The following is a 14,864-nucleotide window of genomic DNA, read 5'->3' on the forward strand; positions in this document are numbered from 1 at the left end:
GTTTTTCAGATAATTTTATCTAAATGTACACAATGTAATTGTGTGTACACAATGTAATGTCTTTATGGGCAATCTTTTTTTAAAAAAATACATATTGTTATTTTATTTTTATGAATAATAAGTTAAGAATTACATTTTTATAAAACACGGTGAAAGGGAAAATAAGAAATAATTAAACATAACCTAAAATTTACGTATCTATAGTACTTATATATTAAAAAGCATTTACATATACTTATTATGTAAAATCATAATAATATAAAATAATAATATTATTGAGGTAAACTTGGAGCACAATAAAAGAAAATTAAACAGACATATTATTCAATAAGCAATACTAAACAGGGTAAAACGTACAATTTGCAGCAATAAAAAGGTCTAGTAAAAGATTTAAAAAGCAGAAGTAAATAAAAACACGAAGCCTGACATTAAGTATTGAGGTGATAATTAAAAATTATTTTTTAAAACATCGAAATATTTATTTTTAATATCTCTTTAGTTTGTTTGCCTCGCATTTATCATTAGTATTTTTTTTATACAAATCAAAAGTCTTATTCTAAAATTAGCGATACATATTGGCTCTATACTTACGTATTTTATTGTGTTTTCTGTTGGTGAATATATTGATAATCGGTTTGGTGATGCTGAAGTGGACTTCAACATTATTTGAATCACAGTACACATGATGTATACTGTAAACATGATTTCATTAGTAGGAAGAATGTCGAAAGGCAGTGTATTAGTTCTCAATTAAATGTCTTTACGTGACATGTGTATGATATACGGAACATATAATTTTATTTTCTCATTAATTGATTCAGCAGTCACTTTGTAGTAATATCTATTTGAATTTCAGTTTTTACTTGGTAAATACCACTATTTTCAAATCTGTAACGAAAAACGTGTCAAAATAGATTTTAAGAAATTTTGTATTTACCGAGTAAAACTTAAATTAAAAATATATTTCTTCTGCCTTGTTCTGTATTACTTGAACTTCATGTTTTAAAAATCTACTTTTTGACAGGAGGGAATGCATCATCCGAAAATAGACGAATCGAAGGATTGAGAACGAAAGAACACCTGCAATATTCGTGCAATTTTTTCTTCATAAATTAATGTGTTCGGACTATGTAAGTTGAGAGTCTGTTATTAAACGTAAATATTTCGTCAAGTTCGGACAGAATTCATTACAGAATCTGGAATCAATTTCAAAACTATATTTAACCTAATACGTGAATAATTAAGTAATTAATAACGTAAGTATATATTTAAAGTAATTTTTGACGTATTACGCTCCGAGCAAAAGCTCTGAATACGAGAATGTAGGCTGTTTATACAATATGCTTCTATAGTTTTTCTGGTTTTCCTCAAGGCTCCAACCTGGGTCCATCGTTGTTTTCTATTATCGTAAATAATACTAAGAATTTAATTTTCAACTCGCGCTTTCCGCTATTTGAGAATAAGACTTTTCCTAAAGGCGCCAACTTTTGACGATTTTCATATTCTCCAAAAATCTGTTTTCTGTTTTATCATAATAGAATCTTTACATTTTACAATATAATATTCGTATTAACACAAATTATTTATATATATAAATATGTATATATTGGGTTGATGCAAATGTTTTGACCGTTTTTTACATATATTTTTTTTTCTTTTTTTTTTCTTGTGTATTATTTATTTAATAAATTATATAATTTCCATCAGTTCTTATAACCTTCTCCCATCTTTCTATCAACTTATTAATACCAGTAGTATAAAATTCCGTGGATTTTTAAGCGAAAAATGAAGTAAGGGATGTTTTTACCTGCTCTATTGAATAATTTTTTTCATCATTTTTTTTTTGCAGTGATCGGAATAAATAAAAATCAGAAAGAACAAGATCTGGAAAATACAGTGGATGCTTGATAACATCCCAATTTAACTCATTTAGCTTGTGTTGGGTCATCATAGCCACATGTGGTCGCGCGTTGTCGTGATGAAACACTGCCCTTTTTCTGTTTACCAATTCTGGTCTATCCTTTTGAATGACCATGTTCAATTTGGATAATTGCTGACAATATCGTTCTGCTGTACTTGTTTTATCGTGTTCCAAGAGTTCAAAATACACAACACCCATATTATTCCACCAAACACAAAGTATAACTTATTTAATGGATTTCGGCCTTCGAAGTTGTTAATGGGGCTTGTCCAGGTATAGTCCAATGTCTTTTTCTTGTCACGTTGTTGTACACGACCCATTTCTCATCTCCCGTCACCAAACGATGCAAAAAAGGTTCATGTTTTTGTCTCGCACTCAAAGCAACGCGCGTTGAAACACGATCCAATAAATTGGCAGCCGACAATTGATAAGGTATCCAAACGTCGTAACGCGAAACCATTTCCATACGCTTCAAATGTCTGTTTGGTAAAATGCGATTGTTTGGTTGACTCCCATCATTGACACAATCCCCCTGATGGTAAGACGTGGATTGGTGTCAATTATGACTTTTAATTCGTCGTCATCAGACTTCAATGGCCGCCCGGTACGTGGTTTATCAATGAGTGAAAAATCTCCAGATCAGAATTTTGCAAACCACATCTTCGTACCTGTCAAACTTTGATGACATCTGCTCCATACACTTCACAAATGTTTTTGGTTGCCACACTCGCGGCATTGTCTTTACGGAATTCATAAAGTAAACAATGACGTAAATGCACTTTATCGAACGACATTTTGAAAAAATACAAGGGGTTATTACTGTACTCTGGCCAGGCCAAAACTGAATAGAAAGTAGAGGGAAAGCATCCTTTATACAATGGAATCATAAAAAAAGAAGATACTATTCATAATTTATGAAAAAATTTTTTTTTACCTGGGATCATAAAAAACGGTCATTACTTTTGCATCAACCAATATATATATACATATATATATATATATATATATATATATATATATATATATATATATATATATATATATATATATATATATATATATATATATATATATATATATATATATATATATATATATATATATATATATATATATATATATATATATATATATATTTATATATATATACAAAAATATATATATATATATATATATATATATATATATATATATATATATATATATATATATATATATATATACATTTATACTTTTTTTTTCATTGTTACGTTTTACACATGTAATAAATGCATGTCAAAATTGCAATTAAATATGAAGGAAGTAAGGGATAATGGAAAAGCTAAGGAATTTTTTTCTGAACCCGCGATGCGAATGGATGACGAGGGAATGACAACATGACAACAGAGTATATTTGGTAAATGTGAACAGGAGAACAGAACGCCCAAGAAAGACTTGGGACGATTTAAGCAATAAGAAATTAAAATCTGTGTCAGTAGTCTATGCAACCGGAGGGCATGTATGACTAGATGTATAGTTATGGAGGAAGCAAGTGTATGTCAGGACAGATGAGTGTGGGGTTCTATACTCTGAATCAATTTATAGTATAAATATAATGTTTTTACACATCACTTAATTTTGGGTGCCTTGCCAAAAGAACAAAATACACGTATAATGTTTTTTTTTGTTCACTAAACTCGTTTGAGAGTGATTTTGGTATTTACTCTTATGTTTAAAAAAAATCATTTCAACAGTGAAAAAACAATATTCATATTAATATTTTTTCTGTGGTTCTCACAAAAACCACCGGTGCCTAATTAAAAGTAAAGCATTGCCCTTGGGTGCTTTTAATATAAAGCGAAAAAAAGCTTTCAATCAATCAAAACAAGCTGTTTTTCACAGTTAACCGGCAAGTTGTCGGCAGTCAGCGAGATAAAAGAGCAGCTAGCAGTTCTGCTATCTCGCCAATATCCTAATGGAACATGTATAATCAAAATATCGGGCATCGCACGGCGCAAGCGCTGAAGCTGGTCGCACCACCACAATGCCGAAGATCCCAAGATATCCCCACACTTGAGAGTCGCTGCACACTTCTCTAAAAGCTATTCCACTATTCCGTTACCGTGCCTCCCATCGACCGCGTGTGATCCCTCCATCCCGCCTTCAGTGTGACGCCATCGCGCGCTCGATGCGGCCGTGCTCTGCGTGGTAGCTCCTGCATACCTGCCGACTTGACACCGTACTGTCGTTATTTCAGCGAACATTAATTTGAAAGTACATTTTCTTGTTTATCTTCCGGTGAAAAGTGTAGAGACGTATCGCCAATGTTTCGCTTGTGCAGAAACATTGAAGCCGATCGTCCGAATTGATTGTGAGTGAATTATTGTGATTTAAATCCGGTGTTTTGAGATTTTTTGTTCACTGACAGCAACTTTTTGACTGTATTGTTGACTTTTGGTGTTTATGATTCTCGCTCTGTTGCATTTTGAAGTTGGGCCCTTTTAGTACTAAAACCGGGACCAGTTTGAAGTTATTGTAAACATTGCGTCCATATGTCCGACTTGTCGATTTAAATCACAGCTGTTTATCGTGATATGTCCCTCTCCAAGGTAAGTTATTTAATATATTACGAGTATTTATTATAAGTATTTTTATACAGATAGATAAGATAGAAAAGGGTATTTATGGTATGTCTATAATTAATTTTTGGGATCTTCAAAAAGGTAAGATGGTTTTATAGCTGTTGACAATAATTTGTTATAATTTATAAATATATATATATATATATATATATATATATATATATATATATATATATATATATATATATATATATATATATATATACATATATATATATATATATATATATATATATATATATATATATATATATATATATATATATATATATATATATATATATATATATATATATATATATATATATATATATATATATATATATATATATATATATATATGTAAATATATATATATATATATATATTTATTTATTTATTTATATGGCAGCGCCAATTCTTGCATATGATTTTTACACATTAAATTATAATTATGTATACTACGAACGGTGCTGGAAATGCTCCATAAAAAGAAGAACTTTGGAGCTGGAATTGCAGTGAAAAGATAACGCGTTGACTAAGTAGCGTAGATAACTTTAACTTGACTTCCATTAAGTAAAAAAAAATCATTATCATCAACTTCCTGACAATATGACAAAAGTGATCGACAACCGGTTTGAAAATACCACTGCCGTTAGAAATAAAAGTCTAGGATAAATGTTTAAATTTTTAATTTAACTTTTAATTATTAAATATAACTATTTCTTTAAATCTATTGTCACTCGTATTTCAATGCATTCCTCATCATTTTCAAATACCGTATGTGAAACACATACGGTGTTTAAAAATGATGCGGAATGCATCGAAACACGTGTCACAATAGATTTTAAGAAATATTGATATTTAATGAGTAAAATTAAAATTAGAAATTTACCATAAATTGATTGCCGAATCAATAACGAAATAAATGTTTTAAGTTATCTACGTAGTTAATGCGTTATCTTTTCTCTATAATTCCAGCTCTGAAACCCATAAAATGTCACGAGACAGTCAGTACCTGCGCCACATAGTAACAGGTCCTCCAGACAGACCATCATGCAAGGGAAGGTTGAGGGCAAAAGGTGGCTGGAATGGAAACGATTGTCTTGGCTAAGAAATTGGGGTGGTCTCGGAGTAGCGGAGCTGTTCCGGGTAGAAAGGGATCGAGACCAGTGCTCGGGGATGATGGAAGCCCTGTTTTATTTTGACTAGGTGGTCGCTTACACCCGAACGCGGGCACGGCGCCAAAAGTAGAAAATCATCATAAAAAAATTAAACACTTGTATAATACCACTTAATGAGTTTTATTTCATTTCACACGACTAGTTTCGAAAACTATAGTTATCTACATCTACAGGTGAATGGTAAAACTTTTACGATATTGTTTTACGATTCACCTGTACTCAGATGAAAATAACTTTTCAAAACTAGTCGTGTGTAATGAAATAAAACTCATTAAGTGGTATTACACAAGTCCCTCACTCCTATCAACAACGTCATAAATAAAAAATCGTAAATTTTTAGTTGTTCGTGTTTTCGGAATGCCTAGAAAATGTACTATATCCCAGCAAAAGCGGCTTATTTTTAACTTAATATTTACCCGCTACAGGGCAGAAAGTGTTGTTTTTGCATTTTGAAGAAAGGATATTGTTTTATTATTATTTTTAAATATACTAAATATTTTTCAAATGGAGAAAAAACATTCAGGTTTTACATAAAAAGATCTGTTGCACAGTAAACGGTTCAATAAGTGGCTTGATATTTATTTTTAATACATTGTATTATATTTTTAACTTTACAAACGATCCCCTGAAAAATCACGTTTTTTGATATATGACGTTGTTGAAAGGAGTGAGCGATATGCATTCATGCAGTCTTCAGGCACACCAGAATATTTGTAGACAGGTACCTACCTAGTCGTAACATCGCCAACATCTGGAGGTTACAAGGTCTCGCTCTGTTGAATAAGGTGCAGTGTTTTGCGATTTGCATCCTGCCGTCTTCCGACCGTACACCTTATAATTACTTTTGCTCGAAATTACACCAATTGCATGTTTTCAAGAGTAAAAATTCTCCGGCTTGTCTAAATAGCAATGCACCTACCAGTTATCAACTATCAGATAATTATATTATCTTTCTCAATTTCGACACATCGTAGATTACAAAAAAATCTTTCATATTCTATTTATTACCACGCAAGACAAAAATGCAAACCATATTTCATAATTGTTCATAAGTATAGGCAAAAACAAATGGGAAAAAACTGACAACGTGAAGACCAATCAAAACTGTGCCTGATGCAAAAAGTTATGATAAAATACTTTAAAATATCTACGTATGTTTGTTAAAAAACGTTGGCCTGTAATTTTATGATATATTGAATTTTGAAAATATGTATTTCCTTATGCATGGTAAAAAAATTAAGTTACTGCTCCTGAAAAAGAGCGCAAACTATTACCGATTTTAAGCTCGCGACGTCACACGTTGACATGATAACCGATCTACTGAATGTATTTTATTGTCTATGTACGTCAGTTTGATGAATATTTTGTCATTACGTCGAAAAATTACAACCTTCAGAAAGTCGTAAAATTACTTATCAAAAAAAACAACAGCAACAAAAAATACCAAGCTTCCTCATTACGTTTGTCAATATATTTTATGTATTTACATTTTCGGGAACACTGATAATATGGTATTTCAGACATGTCGGCAATTTTTCTAGATTTGCAATTTGATTCCAACATAGATCATTTTGTACAACAGTATAAAAACCTTCCATATAGATATATACATGTATGTTAATCTGCATAACAGTTACACCAATCGAATGTGATTTTTCACTGCTGACGTTTATTTTGGTATTTGACCACATGTGCCGGTTCCGTTATCGAGTCATTGTTATACATAGGTTATAGGCGAGCTGTGCGCATTAATATTGGTACGCAGTGCGTATATTTATTAAGGCAACATGATATTATACTTCAGATTATTGATATATCTCTGTCTAGATGTTGGTACGTAAACACGTACACACATAACTTCCCACACCGTTTTGTTTAATAATTTTATTATTGAATACAAATGGTTGCAGCATTCTACTTATAAGCCTACATTTTCACACAACTCACCTACGCAGGCACGTTGTTGTCTACAAAAAAACCTATGAAGCACGTACCTTGTAATATAATAGAGACATGTATAAACGACATACATACGGTATTCATGAATATTGGCTAGTCATTTACGCCTATTTTGATGAGTATTCATTTATCGCGTTGTAGCGTTCAGTTTAAACTGTGTTTCAAATACTTTTACCCCTTCTGTTTCCTTCGGAGTTTCTCCCTTTGTCGCTTTCATGTAAGTGCTCGTCGTTTTGAAGTGCTCCTGCGAGATGGGGGTGGTGTAGCCCTTCCGCGTTCGCTGTTTCACCCTTCCACATTACGAATGTCAATGTAACCCCTTACTACCCTTATCCGTTGCACCCAATTTCACTCGCGGCTACTCGCGCTGCATGCTGGCTCTAAACACCAATACCTACGTAAAACGAAAGATGTCAAGTGCATTTCGTAATAATGCATTTGCAGGGTACAAAAATGCTTCAAAATTACATACATACGTGCACATGAACCAACTGTCTTTATTAAAAAAAAAATTATGTATTAAACATAATTTAATAAAACTTTATTTTACAATAGTTTTCTTAGTTTGTTTTATGAGTAGCATCTATTTGCTTTCAATTTTGGGTGTAAACTTTAAGAAAAAAACCGATTATTCGAATAAATCATTTAGTTTTACAGCAATCGGCGGAAAAGTTCTCATCGCCTTTGTTAAGATAGACACAATAGTGTTATCCAGGTTTAACTAATCGTAGCTTTCCTTAAATTTTCATCTAAGATTAACCGAGATTACTTGATAATACCATAGAACAAAAGGAAACTGTATAAAGTATTGACATGTAAATCATTATTTTTAAGCTTACATTGGTTGAAATATGTGCTTATTTTAAATTAAAAGTACGTACAACTGTCTGCTAATCATGTATACTTAATACGGATTTAATTTTCCCCTACGCTACCCGTAAACTATAGAGCTACTGAACAGGTTTCTCTTCTGATTGTATGCACATTATACTCAATGAGGAACATGTTTCATTTGTTTATATTCACATATTAACTTAAAAGTTCTCCACTTCGAAAATCTAACTTAAAAAATTCAACGACATTATTTTTTTGAATATCTGTTTTTTTTATATTTTACACGTTTCTTTGCTATTTATTATTTTGTACATTTTTTTACATTCTCTGGCTTGAGAACTTTTAAAAAGGTCATCATATTTTGATCTCTTTTTCTATTGCGTATATTGAACACACCTCGTTAAATATAGTACTGCCGTATGCTAGGCCAAGTTAGTACGGATCCTTCCCACTCGTCTTTAGAATTGAGGAAGACTAAAAAAGATAAATCGAGGAGAAACTGTATTAGGTATACACCCATAAAACTGTTCATTCTTCGTTGGTTTCATTTATTAGTATACGGTTAAGAGTTTGAGCGCGGCACCAACCCCAGCGTTATTTAAATCAACGGTTGGTATCGCGACTTATGGGGATATTCGCAAACACAGAATTCATTCATCCGGAGACCACCAGAGCGATCACATGTCTATATTCAAGTCCGAGTTTTTAAAATAATGTGCGTTGGATTTTTTGTTGTTGTTTTTTTAGAATATACATAAGTATATAGAAAAAAAAAATTATAATTTTTTGTAACTCCTTATCTTTTAATAACTCTTTTATTTTCAAAACCATATAACTATTTCGAAAAAAAAAACTGATTTTTCAATGCAAAAACGGTGTTTTAAGAATAAATCAATTACGTAAAATGTTACCTGGATTTAGAGAAAATTAAGTTGCGACTCAACGAATACTGGGCCTTAACGACCAAAATTCATTAAAAATAAAACAATTTTGGAAAATTTTAAAAACACGCATGTCACCCAGTCCCGTGCGCACGAAACAAGTGTAACAGGGAGACAGACAGTTAAAGAGGCTTTTATAAAAAATGTTGACCTCTTGAGATGTGCAATTCTGGTTTAGGAAGGGGTGGGGGAACTGTGCTAGTAACGCGAGGGTGCGCTGCTGGCGTCGGCTGGAAACTTCTACCCCATTTAGGACTATTATTAAAAAATATATTATTTTCCTACACTTAATATCTTTTTTGTCCTAGGCCAAAATGGTATTTTTTAATCTTATATGTGAAGGTTTACATCTCAAAAATCGAAAAAACGGGTAAGAATATTAACAAGTTTTTTTTAGCACTCAACTAATATGATTCAGTGATATTATCGTTTATTTTTTGCCTATACTGGTATAAAATCCTAAATTGTGTGATTCATTCTAGTTCCTAAATTCAAGTGTTTTGAATGCATGGATCGTTGAATTTTGCATTACTCACATACTTAATTTAAAACTGGATAATCATCCATTGTTATTCAAAAGAAGATGAATACGTTCTTTTAATAAAAACAAATAGATTTTTTTGGATGTATGGAATATCGCATTTGTTTTTATGTTTCGTATTAACACATATATACGGTATATAGTTCTTAGACGATAAACGTGTCATTTAAATAATTAATGTCTAGTTTGTAGGTCGTTCTATTCGATATGTATATTGTCTTCCTACTTACTTTGTATTTGATAAATATAATAATTGATCTAAACTGTTTTAAAATTTGTGACGATGTCCTCCCACATAAAAATAATTTCCAAGTAGTCAATCTTCGCACTCGTGCTCTCTAGTGTCTCGTCAGTCCAATACAGTACTAAGTTTGGTAGCTGGTAGTTTTTAATGTCGTTTTCACTGTATCGTAATAAATTTGCGTTTTGGATGACTTTTAAAATATTGGTTAGTATCCTAGGACCAATGATTATTTAGGGAGTTCCACAGCTATTTTCCAAATAGCCATGAAAACCTTCATAATCGAAAAATGTAGTCTCATTAGCATATTTTTCCCTTACTATTTCTGGAAGTATCTATTCTAACAATATATTTTCTTCAAACTCTTATCCACACCCCAATGGTATACAAGACACTGCATCATATAAACGCAGTGTTATCTCGATCGTTAACACATGAAGGAAAGGTGATCAGCCCTCAGCTTCAGTTACCACTCCAGGGTAATATTGAATAAATATTAGAGTAAAAACGTCACTTTTTATTTCACCACTCCCCCTGGAAATCGAACCCGGGACTTCCAGAACGGTAGCCGAGTGTCCTGGCCATTTCACTTCGGAGGTGGACCTTTAACCATTAATTAATTAATTAATTAACTTATTAATTTTTTTGGATAAATCACTTATACATAGTCATAGTCATAGATCATAATATTACGCATACCTACTGAGTATTCAATATTATTTTTTGAGTATTCAATGTTTTAAAATTACATTTACGTTGATATTTCTATAATTAATACATCTGAAAATTGGTTAATATTTATAACAGATTGGCATTGTGGATATATAATACAAATACATTTAATAACCGTAATTCTAGGGTAAGTATAAATACTACATAGAAGTAATAATATTAACCTAGAAGCCTCTTTGGATTACAAATCTTAACGTTACTTAACGGCTCAGTTTCAATGATAATGTTATGATTTCCTGTTTACTGTTTAGGGAGACTTGGGGGAGTCTGGGAGCTAAGATTGATGACAATATTAGCCAGGCTGCTGGATATGACTCCAACATTGTCAAACCATCATCATAATTACTGCGCACAACTTCATTCATCAAGGCCAGGTCGTGTGACGTGTCACGTGAATTATGCAAGCGTGGATATTGTACTCAACTACCTTAAAAGGCATTTTATTCACGTCACACATGTAATAAGAATGTATCAGGATCGTAGGTGTAGCTGTTAAAAATCCGTGCATATTTTTTGTTTTTTGTTTTTGAGACATTAAAGTCTAATCAATATTCGATATTTGAAGCCCAGTATTCGTTACGTCGCAACTTAATTTTCTCTAAATACAGGTAACATTTTACATATTTTTTTTTAAAAAACACCGTTTTTGCATTGAAAAAATTTATTTTTCTTCTAAATAATTGTATGGTTTTGAAAATAAAAGAGTTATTGAAATGTAAGGAGTTAAAAACAAAATATGTCCAGTAAATATTCTTTAAAAAATTCAACGTGAACACACGTACAGCCCCGAGCGCGGCAGAGCGCATTCTGATTTGAACGCTTGAGACAAAATTGAGATCTTGGCATTAAGCACTTTTATTTTCAAAATTATGTAAATTTATTACTATTGTAAATATGAATGCTCTATAATGTCACTTCAATTTTGTCGAAGCCAAATCTAGCAAACTTTCTTTCAAACTTGCTAATATTCTTGACAAGTCCAAATTATCACTTCAACTTCCCACATACATGGAATGAGAATATGACCTTAAAATGTTATATGCACGAATCATAAACATTTGAAGCCTTTCACTTCTTTAAAACAATATTAAATTTAATACTAGTTTATTCCTTTTATTATTAAAAGTGACGAAAATTGTAACTGACTTTACGACGATTTTAAAATATTCATAAAATTAATATTATGCAAACGATACAATAATGATCACGCAGGTGTTGTGAGACTATGTCTGATGAACAAAAGATTTATTCATGATTATTATAAAATAAGGTATCTCAAATTACGTACCTACTTAACCACATAAATGTGTCGCCTACTTTTAAAACCCGCCAGATCCAATTTTATAAGATTTTAAAATAAATACTCTATCGGAATCCCAATTGTGGATTTTATTGTTTAACATATTTATATACTTGAAAACCCGGTTAAAAATTTACTTAAAAACAGCGTTGTATTTCAAATTCCCCTATATTCATGAAACTTGCCTTCTGACCCATATCGGCCAATCAGAGAGCGGGGATAGGTCAAAAATTAAGATGACGTCATTATCGGTTTGTGTTTCGTGTTTTTTTTTTAATACTGAAAAAAATTCTCAATTTCATAATATTTTATCTATAGATAGACAAATCTTTTAAACATAAATGTTACCCGGAGAATTTTGCATTTTTTGGAAAATCGACTTACATGGATCTGGCGGATTTTGAAAGTAGGCGACACAAATATCGCATAAGACTTAGTGACTGTTCTAGAAACATAAGCATATCTTACGCATATGGAGTTGTGTCGTGACTTGCGATAAATTGCAGTGTGCCACATCAAAATCATATGAGTTATAATCGCTTATTAAGTACGTGTAATCAATTATTTATTAGTCTACATACCAATCCCTTATATGAGTAGATATAGAATGACTTCGTCATAAATAAAACATTATTTTCAAATAACAAAAATTAAAATATAACACTCTCCTATCATTTATCGTTCACAAAGTGAAGAGGAGAGTGTTATATTTTTATATTACAAGTTATTATGTATTTTTATATTTGAGTGTTATATTACCGTACCACAAAATTAACAATGCTTTGATTAAACAAAAAATAGCAAATATTTTCAAGCGTTTAGTTTTCAAGTTTTCAGTATTTCCCGATTCTTCCAATCTCGGGGTTTTCGCGAATCGAAGGAAATTTCTACTACTACTACTACTACCATCAAGCTGTTTTATTTCCGCAGGGGTAGGCAGAGAGGATAGAACGCCGCACTCTTCAGTCCTAATTCATGGTTTTAAAAATAACAATAGGTTCTACTACAATTTAATTAATAACATTTATCGGAACAAACCCTCTAAATTCTAATTCAGCAATCCTTATTATTCAATCCCTATTTGCAATTCCGGTATTGCGGGATCGAAAGAGAACGTCACGTTTGTAGTAGGTTAGTGAAATGTGTTATATGGTGGATCGCTTAATATATATACAGTTTACAGTTCAAATGACAGAAGAGTACCAAAACATATGCAATATTATCACAAAAAACATGTTGTTTTTTGTTGATTCAGCTGAAATCTTATCTCTGACCATATTTAATGTTGTCAAACATTCGAGTATTAACTGGTAATTACTAAGATATTTAAGAGTAAATTTTAATTTATAATTAATGGCAATAATTATATATATATATATATATATATATATATATATATATATATATATATATATATATATATATATATATATATATATATATATATATATATATATATATATATATATATATATATATATATATATATATATATATATATATATATATATATATATATATATATATATATATATATATATATATATATATATATATATATATATATATATATATATATATATATATATATATATATATATATATATATATATATATATATATATATATATATATATATATATATATATATATATATATATATATATATATATATATATATATATATATATATATATATATATATATATATATATATATATATATATATATATATATATATATATATATATATATTTATATTTATATATATCCACACATTGTAGCTAAAAATGAAAGAACGTGCGTCTGCGTATTTATTTATAATAAATACTCGTAGCTTACGCAAGCTTGTACGGGTACGGGTATACGGCTCCGAGTGCCCCAGCTGTAGTTACTGTTGTACTTTTCCTAACTTTTTATCCTATACTTCCTTTCCCATATATCTATAATATCTACCTGATACCTTTCACGTACTTCATTTGTACCTGTCAACTATTTTTCTACTCCTAGATCCGAGAATCTGGAGCGTACGACTCGGACAGATTTGTATAACAGACGATCCAGTTAGCAGCATGTCGTTTATTGCGTTGCCCTTTGCACCATTGGGTGCGGATTGGAGAAAACCTGAGGAGGTTAAAAAAATCGCTTTCCATATAACATGTAAATTATGCATTAAATAATGTATTATACACCTACGTTGACAACTTTCTGATTTGATGAATCTGCCCACTCAGTGATGCAACTTGATGTTAATAATTATTGATGTAGAAATACAGTCGGACAATTTTGACAAATTTTAGTGAACTCAATACTGATCTTAGTTGTACACGAGCTTCTTAAGGTTAGAGGACCCACCCTCTTGATGACGAATATGTTATCTGCGGAAGTAGATTCGCGCTCCTTCTAGAGTAGGGATAGTCAACCTTTTTATTCCTAGCGCCCACTTTTGCATCTATGTGACTATTAAAAAAATAACCGTTCACCGATTCACCGTAACTTGTTGAACGCAACTGCAAAGTACTCGTAATTTTGTAGTTGATATAAAGTTAAAAACATTTCTTAAATTTTTATTTTTATTTAACGTTTGCACGCATAGATGTATGAAGTAGGT

At 30.9% G+C, this 14,864-nt stretch overlaps 1 protein-coding gene across 1 annotated transcript in view; it reads left to right on the top strand.

Annotated features, from left to right (window-relative positions):
* Positions 1–4,033: 4,033 nt before the first annotated feature.
* Positions 4,034–14,864, top strand: part of LOC148305522 (uncharacterized) — a gene marked incomplete at its 3' end in the record, with an annotated part of 370,669 nt that continues 359,838 nt past the window's right edge. Inside the window, exon 1 of the mRNA XM_088266575.1 lies at positions 4,034–4,509. The remainder of the gene's footprint in view (positions 4,510–14,864) is intronic.

The sequence above is a fragment of the Brachycentrus maculatus genome, unplaced genomic scaffold, assembly GCF_059751285.1.
Source record: "Brachycentrus maculatus isolate JH-2025_06_01 unplaced genomic scaffold, ASM5975128v1 h1tg000271l, whole genome shotgun sequence".
Classification (NCBI taxonomy): domain Eukaryota; kingdom Metazoa; phylum Arthropoda; class Insecta; order Trichoptera; family Brachycentridae; genus Brachycentrus; species Brachycentrus maculatus.